The 24,372-nt window shown below is 45.5% G+C and overlaps 1 long non-coding RNA gene across 1 annotated transcript; it reads left to right on the top strand.

Annotated features, from left to right (window-relative positions):
* The first annotated feature begins 230 nt into the window (after positions 1 to 230).
* LOC144165162 (uncharacterized) lies at positions 231 to 13,668 on the top strand. The gene is made up of 3 exons (XR_013321392.1): positions 231 to 626; positions 1,029 to 1,168; positions 11,097 to 13,668. It is a non-coding gene; the product is annotated as an uncharacterized LOC144165162 (long non-coding RNA).
* The last annotated feature ends 10,704 nt before the right edge of the window (positions 13,669 to 24,372 follow it).

The raw sequence follows: 24,372 nt of genomic DNA, 5'->3' as shown, positions 1-24,372 counted from the left end.
TTATCGAGGATGAAAAGGCGCACCGGTGCATCGAGGATGCTATTACCCAAATTGTATTGCCCCTCATTAGCCGGCAGCCGATCGCGGAGGCCGTGCTCTAGCCTCTAAGGCACGAGCTTTTACTAAGGTAGGCTAGACGGCGCATGCTGTCATCCCAATTAAAAAAAAAGCTTTTCATCATCATCATCATTATAATTGACAACACTGCCTCCTAGCGCATCCGACTAAAACCCGCCCGCGACCGCCGCCAAATCGGCCTAAACACACCAAACTATGCTGGCAACGCTGTCGTTTTTGCCCCAAAACGTCTCCAACTTTGGTTTGAAAAATCGAGGGCCTTTGGCCGTGCTGACAACATTGTTTTGCGCATTCAGCGCATTTCTTGCTTGTCCGTCCGCGCTGGCCGTGCTTCTCCCTGCTTCTCCGGCACCGTTTCGACTTAGCGGCCGGACGGCCTGTGCGCCTTCCTGGTTTGGAATCGCAGCTTTTACTCCAACTGAAGTTCCTAGGGTCCTACCGAGCCTCACGTCAGTCTGCGCCTCAGCTTCGACGGCGCAAAGTCGGAGACTTCGCTAGCTCTGTTTCGTGGCCGTCAACGTCGGTGGTAGCAACAAGGTCGTGAGGAGGTAAGTGTTTAGACTTGTCACATCGCCCTTTTCACACAGAGAAGAAAACACACAAGGTGATGTTGCCTTTAGTGTTCGTGGTAGAAGTGTAGGCTAATTTCAAAGTGGATAAGCTACGTGCCAATTCTTGCGAAAGCACACCCGAAACACACGCTGGTGTCGTAATGTTTTCTTTTTTAACTTACAGGCTCATATGCGTAACTGTTGGCTAGAATCTTCTGTGGTGTCACTATGCTTACCACTAGTGACAGTTTTTACATGGAGGCTTACTACATTAACAGCCGTAGTAAGCAGAACAGGGGTTTTAGATTGCACGCACAAATGTAAAGCAAGCAATGTTTCGGAGATATTTATTTCGTATCATGTGTCATCGAGACGCCGCTCACTGCGCTTTCGTTACAGGGGCTGATAAATTTCCACCACAGTCCCAGCATGTGTACGAGTCGCTGATCGGTGACCTGCTCCGTTAAGAGCCAGACCTACCTCAAGAGACTGCTTGTCCAAGCCTTGGCATACAGGGTGCCACTGTTCTCATTGCGGATGTAAGTGTTTCGCCGAATCTGCGCTCCCGATCCTGTTTTTCGTAGACAGTGCAGTGCAAGTATATTTCTGTTGCGGAGCCACATATATTTGTGGCGTGTGTGCGTGTGTGTGTGTGTCGATACAATTTGCACCTGTCTGCAATTTCTGTTCTAATTTTTTTTAAAACAGAATGGATAATTTTCGGCGTTTGTATGCAGGAGTTGGAAGATGGAATTTATTTCACGGAATGCATGTCATGACTTATTCTGTTGGAGGGAAAGCGCAATAGAGATATTTGATGCTTTCAATGAACAAATACTGTGTAGCATGTGGTGGGCCCACTTAACACACTCACGTTTGATTCCCGACAGTTGGTGTTGAGTGTACGTAATGCAGCTGCTTCTCTTTTTCAATTGCTATATTCGCACTACAAGGGTTGCTGAGCATGGTCGTTTTATAGGTTGTTGAATTGCTAAAGATTGCAATTTACCAACGTAATTGCACTTCAGCAGAAATTTTCTCAGGCAATGCAAGTGCGGTTTCGAAATTCCAGGAGCCTCGTAGGTAATCAAAGAATAGGTAGCAATCGCTACTTTTCGCTAACACGGGGCACTTCTTGGCCGGTCTCACATCACTAGATGAGAATTTTTCTCGCATTGCTCATGCTATAGTCATCGTCCTGTACACTGTAGAACAAGAACTAAGGCCTGCCTGCTGCATTTCCGATTGCTGCTATCTTGCTTTGTCCATATCCATTTGTTGCCCCTGGGTTTTCTTCTCTCACACCCCTCCACTGAGTGGTGTCTTCTTCAGGCCTCTGGTTCCTTGGTGGCATTGTCATAGGTGTGAGCAAGCTTTCATGCGACAAAAGGTGCTTTCGAATGAGTAGGTCATGCCAAATTCTTTGATGAAAAATTAATCCTGAAAGCAATGTTTCACTTCGATCTTTACGTACAGGTGCCATCAGGTGCTTTCGAATGAGTAGGTCATGCCAAATTCTTTGATGAAAAATTAATCCTGAAAGCAATGTTTCACTTCGATCTTTACGTACAGGTGCCAAGTGGAGCACGGGAGCTGCGGCCGAATTGTATCGGAGCACCGTGTAGCTGCACCGGCGGTAAATGAAAGCACGAGAACACGCATGCGCGCATGCCGAGGGCGATAGCCCATCTGTACTTCTCAAACCACTTTTTTTAGCCTGGCTTCAAGCATTGTTCGCAGCATACTGGTCTCGGCGATGGCGCTGATAGCATACACACGTAAAAATATTTGAACGAAAAACTCGCTACAAATTCCCGTGACAGCACGCCGCTTCTCCGGCAGCTGGAAGTGCGCCAGAGACGCTGCCAGAATCGTCTCTGCTATCACCGCCGCGGCGAGAGCGGCACTGTGCTGCGAGCAATGCTCGAAGCCAAATTTAAAAAGGGGTTTGAGAGGTATAGATGGGCCATCGCCGTCGGCAGGCACGCATGCGTGTTTTCGTCCTTTCATTTACCGCCGGTGCAGCTACACGGCGCTCCGATACAGTTCGGCCACAGCTCCTGTACTCCAATTACTTATGACGGCACCTGTACACAGTCACAGTCTGATTTTTTAGATTGTCCAATCATTCAGACACGTCAGTGGCGCTGCCGTCCACCCTATTGTGGCACTGTATAACGACATCTGAAACTTAATATGCTGAAGCCATTCACCATCTGATTTTTCTGACTTTTTGTTTGCCGTGACGAGAGGTTAAAATGGCAATAACCGCAGGATCCCTATTGCCGTTCGCTTTACCCTACAGCTTTCAACTAGAATTTTCATGTACTACCCTCTGCTAACCTCTTTTTTTTTACTTCACATTTTGGCCATGCAGCATATGAAGAAAATATAAGACGGTAGAAGAGAGAGAAGGGGTACAAAATCATAGGTAGTCAGGAAATTGATGCCCACAACGGAGAAACTTGTGATGCTTCCATGTGAAGGAGGAGAAAGAGCAGGCTCAGAAGAAGTTGTCCAGCGCCAACCTCTTCTGAGCCTGCTCTTTCTCTTCCTTCACATGGAAGCATCACAAGTTACTTCGTTGTGAGCATTTACTGCGCGTTAGATATCTGCTTTTGGCTTTTTTTTTGCTCCAACCCTGGTTTCTACACATGATTATTACCAGTGAAATTTCATTCTCTGTGTACATTCGTTTTTTCAACTTCTCTCACATTCCCTAGAAAGTTTGAACAATTGGTCAGCTTGTTCATTCATTTAATCTTGCACAACATATTAACTAGAAACAAGAAATTTCAAACTGTGCATAAAATACAAATAGCAAAAACTGACTGGATTGAATGAATCAAATATATTCGAATACAGATATTTTTTTTTATTGTTTATAGAGTTTTTAAAACAAAGTGACAAAAAAGATAACTTAGGCAGTCTTCAGGACCTGAGGCATTAGAATATTTATGTATCGTTAGGAAAATGGTACAAAAAATGGCGAGTAAACGGCAACCACATGCAGCGACGGCAAAACGTAACTCAATGGGTACAGCAAACTGGTAGTGTGGATGACGGTGACAAGCGAAAATGTTTATAGCCGGGTTGCTGAGGGAGTCGACAGCAGAAGGCGATGGGCTGACGCCGACGCTTGCTTTTTGCTGGACAGAAGCAGCCCACAAGTGAGCAGCAGCGACGAACGACGACAACGCAGGGCATTGGCGGCAGTTTGATCATTTTTTTCACTTGTTGCTGTCACTCGTGCTATCTGTTTGGTGTACCCATTGAGTTACAGTTTTCACGTCACTTCTCGCTGTCGCTGCGTGTGGTTGCCCCTTAAAAGATTAAGACAGTATGGCAAGGCAGCCGAATGAAATTTGGCACACCCTGCCGTGGAAAATGCGGTTTCCTCAACATGTTGTGACCAGAGAAATTATACAGTTGCCTACCATTAGTACAAACTCCGCAACAAAAAAACAGAAGGCACAATAGCGCATTGCTATTGGTCCGCAACAATCTTATCTTCTTGGTTTTGTTTTGTTGCCTATTCGAATGTGACACAGCTTGCCGTGATAGTTCAGACTTGTGGTGAAAATCGAAGCCTGAAGCTTTCACCACGCAAACTGTTGCATGGAGCTGTGCGCAACAAAGAAGGTTGAGGGCCTCAAAAGAGTGATGCTTACACTGGCACAAGTCTCAAGTGACCAGCTGCTTTATCAGCTATGCGCTGCCTCGGTTGTGATGGTGCCAACATTGCAGGACACGGCGGTGTTTTGACGCTTTAAAATTTCCAATTTTATCAAGATGTAAAGTTCACCTTGATGCTTTTTATTCGAAATAACTTTCAATTAATCGAAAAATTGGGTTTCAGCTTTAAATTACCAAGCAATTTCTTCTACTGAATTGAATGTAACACTGGTGGGACCAGAGCATTGCTTCCAATTACCCGAAAATTCCAATTAGGTGATGATCAAGAGTCGACTGCATTTGAATGGCTTGCTCCAGGCATTGAAAAGAGGTTAGGTACGTTAGCTGTTGGTATGACCTTTACTTTAATGCAAGCATTTCCAGCAAGTAATAAACCTTGATTTCTCACTCATACCACCATATTGATGGGAAACTTCTTTCATGTTTATAAATTTTGCCCAGGTAGCATTGCACCTCAGCCAACATTGGCTGCCAGAGTTCCACTCTTGTGCAAGGCTTTTGTGGTAGGCTTTCTTGCATGGCTTTGGCGTCGTGCCAAAAAAGCTAGCACTAAAGGAAATGCCATGCAGTGAAGCTTGGAAGTTTGCATGTCATGTGGCAGAGTCAACTTTTATTTCTGTATTAATGAGCTGCAAACTTTATCTGCTCCCTGACGATAAATATTTAGTGTTATCAGCAGTGAAGAGCCACTATATTCCCTGGGTACACATGGAGCAAGGCTTACAAGGAGAAATAACATACAAAACGAAAGAAAGTCCTTGGTGACTCCACAACACTGCAGGGCTCCATAGCCTCCCAGCTGAAGCCATCAGATTGCGTGGTATTCATCGGAGCTGTCTGGGGACCTCATGACTCGTGCCTCGACAGTGCACCAGGCAAACCTATCAGTTTACGTGGTGTTTGTCGAAGGTATTATAGTTACTAGCACCGTGTCTCGGTATGGAATGTGGTTCGACATCGGGTGTACTGCTAGATTCTGCGCCAGCTAATACAACATATCAATAGACATCTCATTTTTTTAAATGTTTATACCCGTGGTGGACTTACTTCTTGTACCCATTTTTTAACTGTAAAACTGATGCTTCACTTAATTATTCTACTACTTCGAGTAAAGTGGATCAGGAAATTTGTAATGCAGGTGAAATGTGTCGTGACCATACCACTTTTTACATTCTGTCTTGCATGCTCATGCTCCCAGCGCTGCTGCAGCAGCAAAAAAGAAATGTAAGGAAAAACAGGGAAAAACACTTTTTAAAAATGAAAAAGGGCTGGAGTTATACAGCTGTATATCATACTCTTCCTGACTGGGATAGATTGAACAAACTTCAGAACCAACCAAATTTCAGAACTGTTCAGCTACAGAAATAATTTCTTTGCGACGCAGCTTGCTAAGGCAATCTGCTTGCCATTTCTTTTTTAGAGCGCACCTCTTAAGTGACCAACTGCACTCAAATTTCACCTCGACCAAATTTATTTTAATGTCTAGTAAGTACCCCCACATCAGCTGAGACACAAGTGGTAGCCCCGTGAACTGCCTCGTTAATCAGTCAGAAGCGTTCAAAAAAGCTCCACCGTAGACCACGCTGCACCTGCCGGCAGATTGCGTAAACAGCCATGACACGCCTGTGACGCTCCAGCTGACGGTGGCTTCTTCCTCTGGCCAGCCATGCAGCTAGAGAACCGGTCAAGCTCTGCTGCGAATACTTCACATGTTTGCTGCCCCGTACACCGTCCGGCCGCTCGCTGGATGGCTGCAATGTCATTTTAGTGGCCGCGCTCTCCTCGATTTCGGTTTCAAAATCGCCGGTTTTTGCTGACTGCTTGCGGCGTCCACACGCGTATTTCAGCCGTTGTATTTTGCATCTCGCTTTCTTTTTCAGCAGACTATACGGAAATGGTGTTTTCAAGAGGTCGAAATTTTGAATGCAGTTGGCTTTAAGTGCCCGCTTGACTCCTGTGGTTTCGTGTGGCCGTCGGCTTTGTTGTAACCGAACGAAGAAGAGGGCACTGGAGATAAATGAGATAGAGCAAGCAGGAAGGCGGAGGAGGAAAGTAAAATGAAAGTGTGAAAGGGAGGGCAGTACGCAGAGGCCACGCGAGACATGCTCAGTGGCACCGAGGCGTTGTGAGAAAACGCCAGAGTGAGTAGCGTCTGCGTCGTGTGTTCACTGATGACACGATCACTTCCTGAGACACAGCAGCTACACACTGTCACCGAGAAGACTGCAGTTCGCACTGCGCTCCAATTTTGCATTAGGGAGTATCGTATTCTTGAGCCGTCTTTTTTTCTTTGATGATTATTCCTAGTGCAGTGTTCAGAAAAGTTTGCAGTATCTTAGTTTTGTATCATGTGTTCTTTTAGCGCACCCAATGCAGATATGCTGCTACTAATAATCTCAAAATCACACACCGTAAACAGCTCACTGCAATTGAAGAACAAAACACACTTGGTCTGCCGACAGTATTCAGCACATTTATTTTGCATTCTGAGTTTTCGAATGATACTTCAGCTTTATGTGCACAAAGGGCAAAGGTATCATCAGGCTGGACTCCAGTGTGCCAGTGCATTTTTCCAACAATGCTCCAACCATACACAAGAAATCGCTGTTTCTGAACCAAAAGAAAAGAAAAACAAGCTATTCTTGGTTGCCCGCCGCTTTTCTTGTTTTTTTTTGTCAGATTCATAGCTTGTTCTATTTCACCCGTTTGGAGAATGCAGAAATTTGTGGAAGCTTACCTCAGGTGTCACATACACCTGATGGAACATAGCTTGCACCACATGAAAAGGACAGTGAAAACGTGTCTGTTACCAATGGCTGGTCACACAGAAAGGAACGTATAAATGCGGGGCTTTCTTGAAAGAAAACTAGCAGCAAGCCACACAGTCAGCAGCAGCGGCATGACGGAAAAAAGCGCGCTTACCCACCGAAAGACAGCGTACCTAAATAACAATATGTTGTCACCAATACTTAACAAGAGATTAGGTCGAACACTGTATACTAATCTGCTTGTATGCATTTAAAATTTGCCGCCAATCTACCATTCTGTTGCTTCTGCTACAAGCACATTCATGCACCATGATTTGCTACAGCGGATTTCGCGTTTTTGTGGATTAATGCCATGCTATTTTGGCTTTCTCTATTACCATTTCATATTTGCTTTCTTTAACGAGTACTCAGATCGCAATAGTTGTAAGTGGCCGCTAAATTTAGCGAAATGTCGATGCTGGTCTGGTAACATTGATGTAAACAAACATTCAAGATGGCGGCGCCCATGTATGCTTACGGCAATTGAGTTATCGAACTCAAATACCGCTTATTCATTAGTTACGGTCTATATTACGCTGTTTTTAAGATTACGTGACGCACCCGAAGCCGGAAAAGCTTTGGAGCCTAGCGGTTCTGTACAGTTAACCTGTGTAAAGCACTAATATTAGCCAGTGGAAGAGGCCGAACTGCTTACCGGCGTTGTCGCACGTCCCGTGGCTGTAACTTGGTTGCTTCATTGGGGCTCTTCGATTTACAGTCTCGGACTCACCGTGGGTAGTCCGCGGGTAGTCCGAGGATTCCCCTAAGTCATAGGGATACATGGGAAAATCGAATGCCGGACTGCTTCTCGGGGAGTCCGCGGCGAGTCCGAGACTGGAGATCAAAGAGCCCTACTGTTTGCGGTTGCGTCGTTGTTTTTATAGTACTCCTTGGATGTTCAGGCATGATTTGCAGTCAGTGTAACTTGCCTTGTGGCATCGATTTCGTTAAAAACTACGTAGAATGACCGTTACGATGTGCCGATATTCGGATCAAGAACTTGCAGTGACGATGCGATGACGATTGGATGTCTTGCGAGTAACGATTGTGCGAATCAGTCAGTGATCGAATATTATGCTATAAACATTTAAATTTCATTAAATCTGATTTTATGGGGTTAAAATTTACGAGTAAATTAGTGTTAACGTATGATCCTATTGGACCGCGGTAAGGCGAGGGCGACACTCGCAAAAATTGCTCACTGCATCGGTGGCGCAGCTGGTTGTGGACACTAGTGCGGACGTTCAATGGGCGTGTGTAGCGAAAATAAGAAGTTCATTAAACACGGAAAGCGTGCATAATAGCCGAACATAATAGACAGGACGAGATTGCAATAGACGTTTGCATGTTTTGGAACATGCAGTGAGCACCTTGCTTACACATTGGTTGACTTCCACGACCAAACGAATATGGTGCTTTTTGCTTAAGCTATCACGTATTACTTCACATGGAGTAACCTGGAATGCTATACTCATACACTGCAGGGTTTCTTTACGTTCCAATGCCCATGCAATTCATCCAGTACCAGCACCCCACTTTCGCTCAGCTGAATGCTGGGGAGTGCCACATTTTATCAGAAAATGTGATGTGTACCTGACTATATCAAAATTTTCCTGCAGTACAAACGTCAGGAGTTCCTCCACCACAATTTCATCTGGCTAGTCTTACCTTCAGGTGGTGTTGTAGTTGCCAAGGCCAAAATGCATTGGTTAGGAAGCTATACACAAGTTTATGTATCTTGCCTATGCCACTAGTGCATATGTATACAACATATGCTGGCACACATATATACATGCACCAGCATATATGCTTACACAATGCAATGCATGCCGGATGAGAAAAATGTGTTTACCTGATGTGAATCGATGTGGTAGCGCTCGAACAGTCACTAAGCACTGCTTAGGGCATGTGTAGCATGCTAAGCACTGCTTAGTTACTGTTACTTATCTTGTTTTGTGCAACTAGTTGAGCCACTATTCTGGGTTCAACACTTCATGATGACCTTGGGATTGTTTACTCTGCGAAGTTCTAAAAGCGTGATAATGAGCACTAATATCAGCTGAATTACATGGCCTCTCTCCCTGAAACTATTGGAAGGTGATAAAGGCGATACACTGCCCTACCACCAGATGATAAGGCCATGTAAGCTGGATCCTGACTATATATACCCTAGCCTCCTCCTCTTACTGCCGTCTCTGTGCAGTTACTGCACTCTCCATTGGTTCTTGCAGCAACTGCTGTACCTACCATACCCGACGCCCCTGGGCATTGCCTAGAAAAGCTCGTTTGCTCACTTAACATTCTTTAGCTCTGTGAACTTTTGTTATGCCCTGGATGCGGTGTAACAGAAGGGAAAATGTTTGGGCGTGTTGGTTCATACTCTCACGAGAAACATAGCGCAGTAAAAACAGAATAAGTCGAGGACGGGACAAGTGCAAGGTTTCAACAAATGCTTTATTGCAGGGACAGCACATATAAAGACATCTGTCTCGTAAGAACAGAAAATAAAAAAATAAATAAACAACAAAAGATGAGACGAAAGCCGCCACATGCCGCCTACACCAGGAAATCAAGCTCTGGCTTTGATAAAGCCACAGACAGTCTACGGACACACTGATCACCAGAACATGCTATCTCACTTGCTTCCACAAGTTTCTCGTCAGCCCAGAGCAGTGGTAATGCAAAACAATTGTCTGGTCGTACATGGGATAACAAAGGTTTCCCGATACACACATTTTACAATGGGCAGCCAGGTGGCTGTTAGTGGGATCAATGTCTTGTTCACAGCCCCGAACAGGCTTTTGGGCTTGTGCAGGTTAACCTGCCTAACGCGTGTGCAAAAACCGGTCTACAAAATTTCACTCTCATGTGGCAGCGACTATACTGGCCAAACAAGCAGATATTTGAATGTCCATTTAAGAGTACAAGAATAAAGTAAGCAGCGTTGCCACTGACGGCCAGCGGGCTGCCCATTGTAAAAAGTGCGTATCGGGATACCAGTGTTATCCCCTGCACGACGAGATGATTGCTTTGCATTACCACCAGTCTGGACTGACGAAAGAACTTGTGGAAGCAGCTGAGATGGCATGTTCCGGTGATCAACGCATCAATAGACCATCTATGGCTTTATGAAAGCTAGAGATTTATTTCTTGGCGTAGGCGGCGCGTAGTGGTTTTTGTCTCATCTTTCGTTGTTCGTTTTGATGTTTTCCTTTCTTTCTCTCCTATGATGAGCCAGATGTTTTTATAAGCGCAGGTCCTGCAATAAAGCATTTGTCAAAAGTTAGCTCTTGCCCCAGCCTCACCTTGTCCTTTGTTTCTACTGCACTGTGTTTTCTGTGTGGTCTAACATTGTTACTCTCTTTTTTTCTGTCTTGCACGTCACTTTTTTGTTCCATGCCCATTGACTCCACAGTTTCACAAAATAACAGATGCGATTCGATAAGGTAGGGCACCTACCAAGCTTGGGCTAAAATTTATCCGTACTACTTGCATCACTACACACCGTCAAAGCCGCCACTGACTCGGGGGAGGAGCCGCACCCTGCTAAGGAGAGGGTGGGGAACAATGGGCGGGATCACGACTGTGCTTACAAGAAGATGTGGACCTCACTAATGTAAGAGTCATGAAGTGGTGCAGCTTCTTATGTGTGACAGTTACGAATAAGTAGAATGCCGCTGTTTCTGTTCCACACCATCATTCCTTCCCTCGGGTCTTGCCATCCTTGTCATGCTGGCCATGCCATCCAGCAAGATGAAGAGAACACACCTCCCTTCCAAAGGGGCAATGTTATGTCACCCATGCCTCATTGACATGAAGCCTCCATTAAGGAGTGCATGTGTGTTTGCTAATGCATACGTGAAATCGCAGTGTGTCCTGCAATCCTTTAAAAGGAGAAATTGATTTTTTTCCCCCTGCAATCCCTTGTCCAGCTCTCACTGCACATTTTTTTTTCTTCTGCCAGCAGGGAGCCACAAGCCAAGTAGCAACAAACTTGGTGCAGATTGCTACCACTGGTGTTGTGTCCCTGGAGCGAGCCAAGACTTGCAGAGCAACAAGAAGAAAGCGATTGTTGTGGAGCAATTTAGTGACATTTTGTTGCTCATGCCCTGCCAAAGGGCACAAAGAAAAGTTTTACGAAGAGTTACTGACACTGCTAAACTTTTTTCTTTGCGTGTACATATGACAGTACTTCGTGGTGCCTTGCATCATTCAGCACTGCATCTTATCATTTTAGCTCTGAAAGAATTTCTAGCTCTGTTATAAGGAATTTTAAGTTTACATTGCTGTCAGCACATATATTTAATAAAGCTTGCTTTCTTTTCCGTACAGCAGTTAAAATTTGTAGGTTAATATGCACGGAGGCCGTACTTGAGCTGTAATGCATACCGTAGTTGCAGACTATCGGCTAATTAAACCAGTTGGTGCATTAATGTTGTCTAAGACTTTGCGCACGAAGGCAATTTTGTTTGCCTTCATAAGAAAAACGGCTGCTCTAGAAATGCACACCTCGTGGAACTGTTTTAATGACAGCGGCGGAGTGAGGAATGAGTTTTAAAAAAATTGAGAGGGGGTTTATGAAAAACAGTTTTGCTCCGACCGACTTTATATACAGTGACCTCCCAGGCTCGCTGATGCCAAATGTTTTTTCTCCTTGTTTGGCCTTTTTTAGTTCTTTCCTATGCCAGTGCACCAGCTTGTGCTGCTTGTGATCCCCATTGAAGCATTGTGAGCTATTTGTCCGGCCTGTTGTCAATGGTATTTCGCCTCCTCCTCAGTTTGTTGCACTTATTATAGGCTCATTGACACTGCGCCAAGTACACCTGTGGGCTCGAGACAGTGTGCTTCAGTGAATCGCTTTCTAAATGCGAAAATATTACTTGCTATGTTGCAAAACGCTTGCACCCGGTCGGTGTCCACAGAATGCACATTCGGATATTGTCTGCAAAAAGCGTCCACAACAGCTGACAATTTCCTAATGCATTCCTAACATTCCACGTCACAGAATGGTGCACACATCCATGGAATTCCATGGCGTGGACCAGAAAGAAATAAACAAGAAGCACTTGGTGTGCACTGTTGCATATACTGCTGCAGAAAAAGAAACATTTGGCACTTGGTCAATTCTGATTTCCTTCCAACACGCTCCGTAAAACGTGCAACACAAAAATAAATGTGCATTCAAATAAATTGCTACCGCAGTCTTTGTTGGCCCTCTGCTTCAGTCGAGGCAGTGCCGCAGCAGCATGGATAGTGATTCTGTAATGAGTGGCTGCACCGAGTGCACTGTCAGGATTGTAGGCTATAGGCAGCATTGGCGGAACGCTCGACAATAAACCGAGCCATAAAAGACGCTGTCGCGCTCTCATCCTGTTAGATGAGATCCTGTGCAATTTTCTTGCGTTGCACTTTGAGTCAACCCGATGGTTTACTGTTGCATACAGCTGAGCAAGGCCAGCAGCGGCATGGCAAAAGCATTTTCTTTTTGTTTGGTTCTTATCGCTTTGGTATACGGACGTGGCTCAAAAAGATATCACGAAGATAACTATGTGTACGGTTCTCATCGCTGGCCCTGACCAGGGCCAACTCTCGTATACCCAACTTTGCCATTTGTAGGGCTGGCGATCCACCTTGAGGACAGTGCTGCACGAGTGACACAGTTTATGTGAAAGAGCCGCAGCCCCTGAAGAAGTTTGGATCAACTAGTGCTCCTGCAGCTGGAAAATGTTATGCTCCCGCGCAAGAATCACGGCATTTCCCTGCTTTAAATGGCCAATTTGGAAATGCTTTGCACAAACTCAAGCGTTTCCTGTCAAATTTCACACGTGCGCAAATGACCGTCACGCCAAAAGAAAGCTTCTCCATGTAGAGCCAAGGTTAGTAAAGGTTATGAATGTTTGAATGAATGAAAATGCTCAAAAATTAATAATGGTAGTCGAGCCAGAAAGTGTGGTACCCGTGTGGTTTAGTTTTATACGTTGACTTTTCCATTGGTGAGAGTCAGGTCTGGACGAGCCATTGTATTCTAGGTGCTGACTGGTGATATACATACTAACTAGAACGGTCGGTTGTTATTGGTACAGCCACTGCATTTCGTGCCAACAGTCACTCTGTGAGCAAAGTGAAGCTGGTGAGGTTGGAGATTATTTAGCACCACCTGATGGAATGCGCCGTCCCTACCCAGCAATTTTCAGCACGCTGGCCTTCATTGTCGCCGGCTGCCATGGGAAGGTCGCTATCTATGAAGCCAGCCTGGTTTTAGCCGCAGCGCAGTAAAAAAAACAGCGCAGAAGGAAAGATCCTTTCATTCATCCTTTTCACCTGACTATACACATAATCCACATGGATTATATGTGTATTTTGTTGAAGTGCAGTTGCAGCATGCCAGGATATAATTTTGAATGGGTACGTGTTTACCTCTCATGGCCATTGCTATTCTTTCTGGTGCCTATAGTTTTGTTTTGTACACCTCATTGTAACCACACAAATGGCGTGTACAGTGCATTTGTGTAAATAAAATTTATTTACAAGTGCGATTCCTTTTCTTGTGTTGCACCTTTTCTATATAGTTTGTATCTACTTGTCCAAGTGTCAGTCCTACAAGTAACCTTCATCGCCAGGTCCTGCCTAACAGATTAAAATGAAAATATGGCAGCAAAGCAAATCATCAAACCTACTTTATTTTTCACGAAGTGCATACAGAAAATTTTCACTGAAGAACTGTCTGTTGGTCTGTGTACACTAGCTGGCCGGAAAGGCCTCCATGGAAGTATTACAAATTGAAGGAGCTCCCATTCGTAACATGACTGGGACAACAACTCGACCGAAATGTTTACAGAGGTGGCACAACTTTGCACTGCTACAAAGAGCGTTGCCTACCTGTCTGCTATTTTTGTCTGAAAAGGCAATATCTGGTGTACACCATGGTTTGCTCACTGTTGAAAACAATACCCCAAATTCTGAAAGGCTGCAATAAAATAACACTGGCCTGTCTTTGACAGGCCAGTGTTTTTGACAGGCCAGTGTCTTTGACAGGCCAGCACTAAATTTTTGAGTCGTAATATTATAAAATCTGAAAGTAAAGGTCCTATATTGGTCTATGTAATTGAGCAACCCCAACAGCTGAAACTTGTACCCTTTTTGTGTGTATGGGAGGAGGGAGAGGCTTTGTTCAACTTGTGTGCCGAAGCTGCACATGCACCTCGAAGCACGCCATATTGGGGGCTATGGATCAATTTTGACTACTTGGGGACCTTGAAATGTGCAGCAAAATCTCTACACATAGGTTTTCTTTTTCGCCTCTACCAGAAAAATGGCTGCCATGGCTGGGATTGAACCCACATCTTCGATCCTGTCAGTGAAACATCCTGGCCCAGTTTTCTTTTTCGCCTCTACCAGAAAAATGGCTGCCATGGCTGGGATTGAACCCACTTCTTCGATCCTGTCAGTGAAACATCCTAGCCGCTGGGCCGTTACAGTGGGTAGTACATAATGGTTTTAATTTAAACTGGATCTATTTCTTGTTAGCAGAAACGTAATTTAAAACGGATCAAAAAGTGCTTTTGGTAATTTTTGCTTGCATCAATAACCTGCTAAGGTTCCCTACAGAACGCACAGTTCCTTAAGTTGTATCAAGCTATAGAACACATGGCAGATCCTGAAGACGTTTTTCAGAAGATCGGTAAATGGAGACCCACGATTAAAGCAAATGTGTTATCCAAACTTATATGGACCGAGCTTTCAAAATGTAAGTAGTGAGAAAATGCTATACCCTGGAACACATGAACGCAATAGCCTAGAAACTTCTAACAGCACCTGCGTGTGAGTGTCCTAGCGTAAATTATGCTGTGTTTTTCCTATTTTGATTATGCCTCAGGCAGGGCCACATTTAGTCAGGAAAGCCAGCTTGCAAATGTGACGTCCGGATGGATATCACAGGTGCCACGCATATATACCTCAGTTAACTCTGTTTTGCTACTATAGAGAGCAAATGGCAGATTTATGCTGTACGCTTCTTCTACCCGAAGTGCAATTTTACCGTTCCAGGCATTCAAAATTTACGAACAGAGCTATAAAAGTTTGCTCTGCCATACAACATGCAATCCTTCAAGCTTCACCACAACGAACGCCTGTTTGGGTCGGCTTTTCTGCACGACGACTAAGCCTTGCAAGAAAGCCTAATGCAAGCAACACCTTGAGCAAAGCCAGAGTGGTAAGTCTGCTGTACAGTAACTGAAGTGGAATGTTACCTGTGCAAAGTTAATAAGCCGGAAAGAAGTGTCCGGCCAATGGGATGGCATGAACGAGAAATTGAGTTATTACTTCGGTAGCATACTTATTACAGTTATTACTTCGGTAGCATATTAGTTCGGTAGCATAATGCTACTTCAGTAGCATACTTCGGTAGCATACTGAGTTATTGCCTCGGTAGCATACTGGTCCTAGTAGGCATGCATAGCAAGGGCCTTATTTCAATGACTGGAGGGGCTGCAGCCCGTCAAATATACTTCTATTCAGAGCACGTTGAAGAACCCACATGTCTCCAAGAAAACGTGTGCCAAACTTTTTCACTGCTCCAGTCTCTTATTCACCTTTTTTTTTGTACCATTTCTAAATCAGTGCACAAACTCTACATGTCAGGTTGTGATTAACCAATTTATCTTTTCTCTCTCTTTGAGCTCTGCTTTCAAAGCTATAAACACGCTAAATCAATGATATTCAGTCGAACATATTTTATTCCATCTGCAGTCACTTTCTATTCGTGTGTGATTTGCGGTACAAAATTTGATATTTGTACACCCCTCCAAAATGGTGTATCGCAGGAGTAGTAAATCTAATTTCTTTGGAGGAAGTGGAAGTTTTTTTTTACCCAATCTGAAGCAGCGTGCACAGGATGGTTTTTCTGTAAATTACATACCCTCCATTATAGAAAAAAAGAATTTGGCAGTCGTTTGACTTCAGTGTGTGAGTAGTAGCGCTTGAGCGGGGGAAGCACAGCTTGATTATCGTTCTGATTTTTTTTTGTTCAGACTGACGAGTGTGACACTGAGCATCGATATCAGTTGAAATACTTTGCCTGTCCACCCGTGAGACTATTTAGCTTGCAGAGCCAATGCACTGCACGAATACGAGGCAATAAAGCCGCAAAGGCCGGAACCCGGATATATATATATATATATATTGTAAGAAAACTAAGCTTGAGCTCCCCGCTTCTCACAGTCGGCGGCTGTCCTCTTTGCTGTCTTAGTAAATTGACCACTGGTTGTGCTCAGCTCTCTTTTCCCAAACCTTCACGCCTCTACTCCAGTTAAGACGAACTCCATGAATAGGATGAACAACACTTTTGCTTGCTTGTAACATCCACAACGCAAAAACCTCAGCTTAAAACAAATTTATGGTAATACATATTTTTACGGTTTCCTCGAGTTTGTCTTAATGAGCGTCTACTGTATATATGCTCTACCCTGCTCTCCTTACTGTCATTCTCTGTGTATCCTGTGCAGCTACAGCCCTTACTGAGTGGGCCCAGATGGAACCCGCTTGTCTTTAGCGTGTGTGAACGAGACGCAGCATAAGTTGCCCTTCCTTTGGTTTTTTTTTCTTTAAATGGCCAATTTGGAAATGCTTTGCACAAACTCAAGCGTTTCCGTCAGAGGGGTTTGGCTTTTGAGGCACCAGACACGTGCATGAATATCTCGTGGTCAGCCTCCCTAGTGCGTGTGCACTAATAATACCCTGCCCTTGCCAATCCTCGAGTGGGCATGCGCCATTCTTCAGCACACTTGCACACAGTTTGTCGTAAGAAGCATGCTAAGCTTCTTGTTAAGTGTGTGATGAGACACCCTTGACTTGACAAGTTTACATCAGCCAAATGACCTGTATTAGGGACCATTTGAAAACACGCACTTTCGGTAGAAAATTACCCAGGCTGTTTCATTGCAAAGGTTGTAATTGTGTACCCAAATTGATAAACAAAAATAGCGGAGGGAAGCTGTGGTGTAATGGCACTATAAGTTTGTATCAAATGAAGGAGAACAATATGTGTGAGTGAGACCCCTCTTTATCAATCTACTCTAAGGAATGTGCCTTCTAAGATAAGTTCTTTTTGTGCGTGCTCTGGTCGAATGCTTGTGGCCTTTGCAAGTAGCGTCCGTCCTGTTAGTTCAATCCTGGGTGATTTGGTATAAAACAGCGCCTCATCCTAACGCCAAATACAAGCATAAAACAGCGCGGCACTTTTCTGCTGTGTATGTCTTTGTACCTACCTTGCTGAAATTAATAAGCGATGCAGGCATCATAGTGGGTAGCACAAGCCACATGCAGTAACTAGAGCTTCTATGTACAGTTAAAATGCATTGTCCGTTTCCTTGTTCACCCTTCGCACTAACTTAAGATTACATGCTTTTTTAGATTCTTCTAAACTGAACACAAATGCTGGCACACGTCAAATTGTGCGACGACTAAAGATCCCACAGGCTAGAATACACTACAAATTCAAACAGACTTGACAAGCTGATACACTACAAACATACCGAAGCGGAGCTTGCAGGCTCTAGTAGAATGAGGTTATTCATAGAAGTCCTGAGTATTTAGTCACTATCGCTAGGCATATTCCATCACAACTACGAGATAAAAGTGACGGCCGAAAGCACGCCGGCTAATACACGAAGAAGCACAGGCACCAATGTCGAAAGCATGCAGGGAGCGTAAAGCTCGCCTTCCACTCTCCGATTCTTTGTCACAAACGGGTGGCGGTGCTGCACCAAATGCATCAAGGTGAGCCAACTTCACACAAGGATTGCACGGAGAACACTCAGCAGCAGTTTGATGAAAGCAACCAGCAAGATGGGCACATTTCCGGAGCTGTACAGTGGAGATCGGCTTCTTCTGTAGATCGGCTGATGCGCGATACCCGCTTCTAGGTTCTGTAGTGCTGGGCCGTGCTGGGCAGCATCACAGCAGACCGCAAACCCACGACCGGAGCCGGTCGTGCTAAAACCCGCCCGCAACACGGTCGTTGTTCCGGGCGCGTTGCAAGTGTTGCCAGTATAGCCATGAGGGGCAGCGTCCAGCGTCTGTCGCGGTCGGTACAAATCAGTGTTGCCAGCACGCGTTTCTCGAGTATGCTGGCAACAACGTCCGGTCGGCGGGCGGGTTTTAGTCGCTCCGCCTCCTAGCGGCAGTACTGCCAATTAGGGGCAACAGCGCTCATGGCACTCATGGCACGAGTCAGCGTGAAGGCATTCCAAATAGAGCGATGCTATACGCACGACGTCGTGCGCTCTGGCCGGAAATGGCTCTACACACGACTCCGATTGCTAGCGCCATCTACCGAGCCGACTCCTTACTAAACTGCGTACGGATTTTGGATTGGATTGGATTGGATCTGTAGCTATACCCCTTTGAAACGGGTTGACACTCCCCGAGAACACCCGTGAGTGTCATAGCAGGTTGATTACACTTCTGCACCTGGCCCCCCACCCCTATTGTTTCCCACCCAGGCCATTGTCCGGCTCCTCCACACCTCCAGTCTACGCTTAGTCCGGTCGATGATGGCCGTCACTGCTCCTCGGTCACGTACATCACTAGTAGCCGCCGCGCCCCCTGACGGCCCAGTCTGTCCGAACCCCAATGCCTGCTCCAGCGACACCCCACTGGGCTGTTGGGGCTCCAGCCGCGGGCAGGACAGCACGACGTGTTCTATGGACTCCTCTTCTTCGCCACAGAGTTCACAGATGGCGCTCTCCGCCGTCCCACATGACACCTGCCACCGCCTTGTTCGCAGCGTCCCAGATCGCGCTTCGAACAGAAGGCCACTCCCGCTTGCGTTGTCATAGAAGCCTTCACAACGTATCTCTCTCTTGTGGGCGACGTAGAAATGTAGCGCTGGCTTGGCTGCGGCCCTGCCGGCCCACTGCTGGGTTTCCACCTGCGACACACGCTCACGCACCTTGGCCCTTGTCATGGTTGTGTCCTTTAGGTTACACAGGGCTGGTTACAACGCGCGCACTCGTTTCGTCCAGCGCGTGGATCGTGCCGTGAAAAGAAGGGACCGACGCACTCGGTAGACCCAGTTCGTCTCCCCCAAGGTCCAAGCTCGCATTTCAAATGAGAGCTTTGCTGTCGCCTCCCGGGCCGCGAAAGACGACCACCCCATGTCGCCCTGCACCGCTTCGTTCGGTGTGGTGCGGTGCGACCCCAGGGCCAGCCTTCCCACCTCCCTCTGGCGGCGTTCCAGGTACTCCTTTGTGGCAGCCGAGGGGCATAGAACCGCACCGGCGTATGTAAGGCCCGGAACCATTGCCGCCTTCCACAAACTCCGGATCACCTCCATACGGTTGAAAGACCACCCCAAGCAGCATTGGCCGATAGCCAATCATTGGACGCCCCTTGGCTTCCCCTCGGCTTCCGATAGCTTGGCCAGACGCCGGCCTGTACGCAAAAGCCATTCGTGGACAACGAGCACTATACGACCGGCCTTGAGGACACGCATTGGCCGGTGCGCAAAAAATCACACTGGACAGCCGATAGCTTGGCCAGACGCCGGCCTGTACGCAAAAGCCATTCGTGGACAACGAGCGCTATACGACCGGCCTTGAGGACACGCATTGGCCGGTGCGCAAAAAATCACACTGGACAGCGCGCTCATTCAGACGTAATTTTTGATCATAAAATTTTATGAAGAGTAGTAGCCCAAGCAGCATTGGCCGATAGCCAATCATTGGACGCCCCTTGGCTTCCCCTCGGCTTCCGATAGCTTGGCCAGACGCCGGCCTGTACGCAAAAGCCATTCGTGGACAACGAGCGCTATACGACCGGCCTTGAGGACACGCATTGGCCGGTGCGCAAAAAATCACACTGGACAGCCGATAGGTTGGCCAGACGCCGGCCTGTACGCAAAAGCCATTCGTGGACAACGAGCGCTATACGACCGGCCTTGAGGACACGCATTGGCCGGTGCGCAAAAAATCACACTGGACAGCGCGCTCATTCAGACGTAATTTTTGATCATAAAATTTTATGAAGAGTAGTAGCCTATATGTGACGCAGGTATTTATGAGTGCCTTTACGCACGTCTTTACGCACGTCTTGGCACGTTCTTGTTAGTTGAATGACCACTCAAGTTCACTCAAAATATTACTGAAGTTTGCGTGTTTTTCATGGAGGAAGTGTTTTTGAATTTGTTTTCACGCGCAGCGCACAACAAAAAAAGTAGTTCCAAATCATTTTCAAGCTTGTGTCAAGTAGCACATTTAAATAAAAAAAGTATTGGCAGGTGTAAATGCCGACAGCCTTGCCTGTTGTTGCATATTGTTGCATGAAGTCTCACTGTAGAGCACTCGTGTGTGTTATTTTGCGTGTGTACATGCGCACCCGGCGCGCAAGCAGCACCACTCGAGGGCAGCACTGCGGTCGTTGCCCGCGGCGGTTAGAGCGCGGTGAACGCAGCAAAAAGTAGTTACCTAAAGAGCCACAGCACTGTGCCACGAAACAAAGCGTACTTAAACTAAAGTGCAGCTTATTCAAAACAGCGTGAGAGAGAATGTTAAACGTTCAGTAGGAATTGGTCATTTGTGTGTCCTAACGCAACGGTGAACGTCGAACTACTTCAGCTTTGTGCCTTTGCGCGTTCTTTGAACCCGCGGCGGGGCGGTGGATGGGCGCGTTGGCGTTGCGCCGACGGCTCCGTCTCTTTTGTGGCATTGAAACTGCGGTAGTACTCCTGTACGTGTCTGTGAGGTGCGTTTTGGTGTCGGTGGCTGTGTGAAGTATACCTGACTGGTGTAATAACATCGTTTGCCTGCTACGGCCGCCGCTGAAAACGTAAGTCACCATTTCATTTTTTCGCGGTGCGGTAGTGTTCGCGCTCGTTCCCGCCAAAACTTCAGCTGTCGTTTATAACTGGCGCTCACTAGTGTCACTAAATAAGGTTGCGCTCACGAGTGCTGCTTAGTGTTGTTGGTTCTTGCGAAGAAAAAAGTGCTCACATACATGTGCTTCCAATTGTGTGACGCCAGTTCTAGCTATCCTTTTTCCGGCTTTGTGTTTTGCCGAGCTCCCACTGCGGGTTCACGACGTTCAGCATGCGTTGAAGCAAGACTCGTGTGCAGTATAAGAGTTGCGGATGTATTAAGCTGGCTTAATTAAACTCTACTTATTAATGAAGCTTTCGTTTCATTATTTTCTTGAGCAACGTAAAGGTATTGTCGAGCGACAAAGTAATTACACTACCGCTGGGCTTCTCCGTCGGTTCCGTTCGCGTTTGACGGGGCAGAAGTGAGCGAAGGCACAACAAAATTTCACGGAACCGCTGGCGTGTCGCTTTGTCTATTGGACTTTTTATATTACTTTGCGCTACTGCAATAAGAGTGAAGCCCATTTTCGGTGAAATTCCGGACTGTTTTCTCAAGAACGAGCCAAGTAACTGCTACCGTAAAACGCAGTATATTGAGAAATGCACACGGATATGTGGTGGCTTGTATAGGTGCTGTATTTAGTAAGCAGCGTGAATTTAGCATTAGAGTGAACTATTTTTTTTTTACTTATTACAGGCGCTACGACGCACAGGTGTTTCCCGTGGACAAGTGGCGGATGCAGCAGTGACAAGCTTTCCAAGCTGGGCTATTCTACAATAGTGCTGTTCAAAAACATATTGTGGTCTCGGCGAATTACCGGGAATGAGGGTCCTGTTTTCATTTACCTGAATGCTTGTTTTGTAGGCATCTCAAGCAGTTAAACGAATGATAATCGGTTCGCGCTTCATGAGCAGCGCTTTTTAAAATTTTTTTCTCGACTTGCTTTCATGTTTGTGTTCGTATTCTTGCCACTGTTAAGCGAGGTTTCTCGTATATTTGATGTGCATAATAAAAAAGCTACACAGAGAAACCCGGTGTGTTGTGTTGCTCCATTGTTTTTGGCAAGTCAAGTATGTATAATTGCTTCGCAAAGTTCATGCAGTTTGCTTATTGTGCCTCGCGGTCCCATTTATGTTTTATACATGCCATTGTACAGGAAATTATTTAACGAGTGCGCATTAAATAAATAATGCGCACCCGTTTAATAATTTCCTGTATACTGGCATGTATAAAGCAGAAATCGGGCCGCGAGGCAACTCGTAAAATAGGCATTGGTCATAAGGACTGGCCACAAAGCCAAAAATGTGCATGAAAATAGCGTGGGGTCCACCCACTGGCATGATCATGGCAAGGTACTTTGCCAAGCGTTGTCCAATATTGGCCTTCCAGGGCTTGGCCAATTGTTGGCTTGTCACCTTTCCCAAACACCAGCCAATATTGGCGGCCGAGGTATTGCCAAGCTCGGACACATTGGCCACTGATGTTTTGCCATGCTTGGGCTTGGCAATTTCTGCTGCTTGGGAGCCTGTATGTGACGCAGGTATTTATGAGTGCCTTTACGCACGTCTTGGCACGTTCTTGTTAGTTGAATGACCACTCAAGTTCACTCAAAATATTACTGAAGTTTGCGTGTTTTTCATGGAGGAAGTGTTTTTGAATTTGTTTTCACGCGCAGCGCACAACAAAAAAAGTAGTTCCAAATCATTTTCAAGCTTGTGTCAAGTAGCACATTTAAATAAAAAAAGTATTGGCAGGTGTAAATGCCGACAGCCTTGCCTGTTGTTGCATATTGTTGCATGAAGTCTCACTGTAGAGCACTCGTGTGTGTTATTTTGCGTGTGTACATGCGCACCCGGCGCGCAAGCAGCACCACTCGAGGGCAGCACTGCGGTCGTTGCCCGCGGCGGTTAGAGCGCGGTGAACGCAGCAAAAAGTAGTTACCTAAAGAGCCACAGCACTGTGCCACGAAACAAAGCGTACTTAAACTAAAGTGCAGCTTATTCAAAACAGCGTGAGAGAGAATGTTAAACGTTCAGTAGGAATTGGTCATTTGTGTGTCCTAACGCAACGGTGAACGTCGAACTACTTCAGCTTTGTGCCTTTGCGCGTTCTTTGAACCCGCGGCGGGGCGGTGGATGGGCGCGTTGGCGTTGCGCCGACGGCTCCGTCTCTTTTGTGGCATTGAAACTGCGGTAGTACTCCTGTACGTGTCTGTGAGGTGCGTTTTGGTGTCGGTGGCTGTGTGAAGTATACCTGACTGGTGTAATAACATCACTGTAAAAAATTTTTGCTCGAAAAAACAGAAATTTTCTGGCAGCTGTCCTGCCAGAAATTTTCTGTAAAGTTTTGTTTTCTGTTTTTCATGTTTCTGTTATTTTACAAGCATTTTCTGTTTCTCACTACAGAGAATTTATGTCAATTCCCTGTTTTCGGTTTTTCATGGTTCTGTTATTTTACAAGCATTTTCTGTTTCTCACTACAGAAAATTTATGTCAATTCCCTGTTTTCGGTTTTCCGTTTTCTGCTTTTTTATAAAATTTTTCCTGTTTTTAAGGTTGTGTTTTCCTCCAGAAAATCTGTGAACCTTCTGTTTTTCACTGGCAGCTTTTCTAAGACTATTTGTGTTGTGCATACATCGTTTTTTTTACCAAAATTATAATAATGTACTGTTTCACGTTTCTTGTTGAATTGTTTTGCTCACTTAACAAGTAAGGCTAAATTGTTTTGCTCTGACTTATTTTGACATTAATCTCTGCTAAAATAAGTCAAAGCAAAAGTATTCAGCACCATGACACAATTTCGGTTATGGTCCTTCATAAAATACATGTCCTGTTACTTTTTCACATCTTGAAAGTACTGCAGTTGAATTCGCGGCTTTATGCTTCATGGGTGAGAATAATCATGCCTTGAAAATAAAACATCACCCTGTATCATATTGTTTGAAACTGCCCACACAATTACTGGTGTGCAGTACATAGCATAAAGTGACCACTCAGGCACACAAGAAAGCAGGGTGAAAGTATCATTAACATTATTTATTTTTCTGCCAAACTTAAGGCTGTTGCTACCAAGAATTAACTTAGTTACGAACAACGTATCAGCAATCTCAAATATGAGGATCTGAGTATGAAAACAAAATCACAATTCATGATATTATGGCACAGTGAACAAAAGGAGACTTTCAGTGACAGAGGTTTTGTTCGACTAGGAAGATCACCTTTTTTTTCAACTTTCAGAAATGCCCAAAAACACGCCGTTGAGGCAAATCAAACTATTTACAGAACGTAATCATTGACGTTAAACTAAGAACACTTTTTCTACAGTGACATTTAGCTACAAAATGTTCACATCTCATATTACTACAGTACAATACTACTACTGTGA

The sequence above is a fragment of the Haemaphysalis longicornis genome, unplaced genomic scaffold (assembly GCF_048455015.1).
Source record: "Haemaphysalis longicornis isolate Haplotype H1 unplaced genomic scaffold, Haemaphysalis longicornis Haplotype H1 scaffold_14, whole genome shotgun sequence".
NCBI lineage: Eukaryota > Metazoa > Arthropoda > Arachnida > Ixodida > Ixodidae > Haemaphysalis > Haemaphysalis longicornis.
Note: the sequence above shows the minus strand (reverse complement) of the source record. Positions and strands in the feature narration are given on the sequence as shown.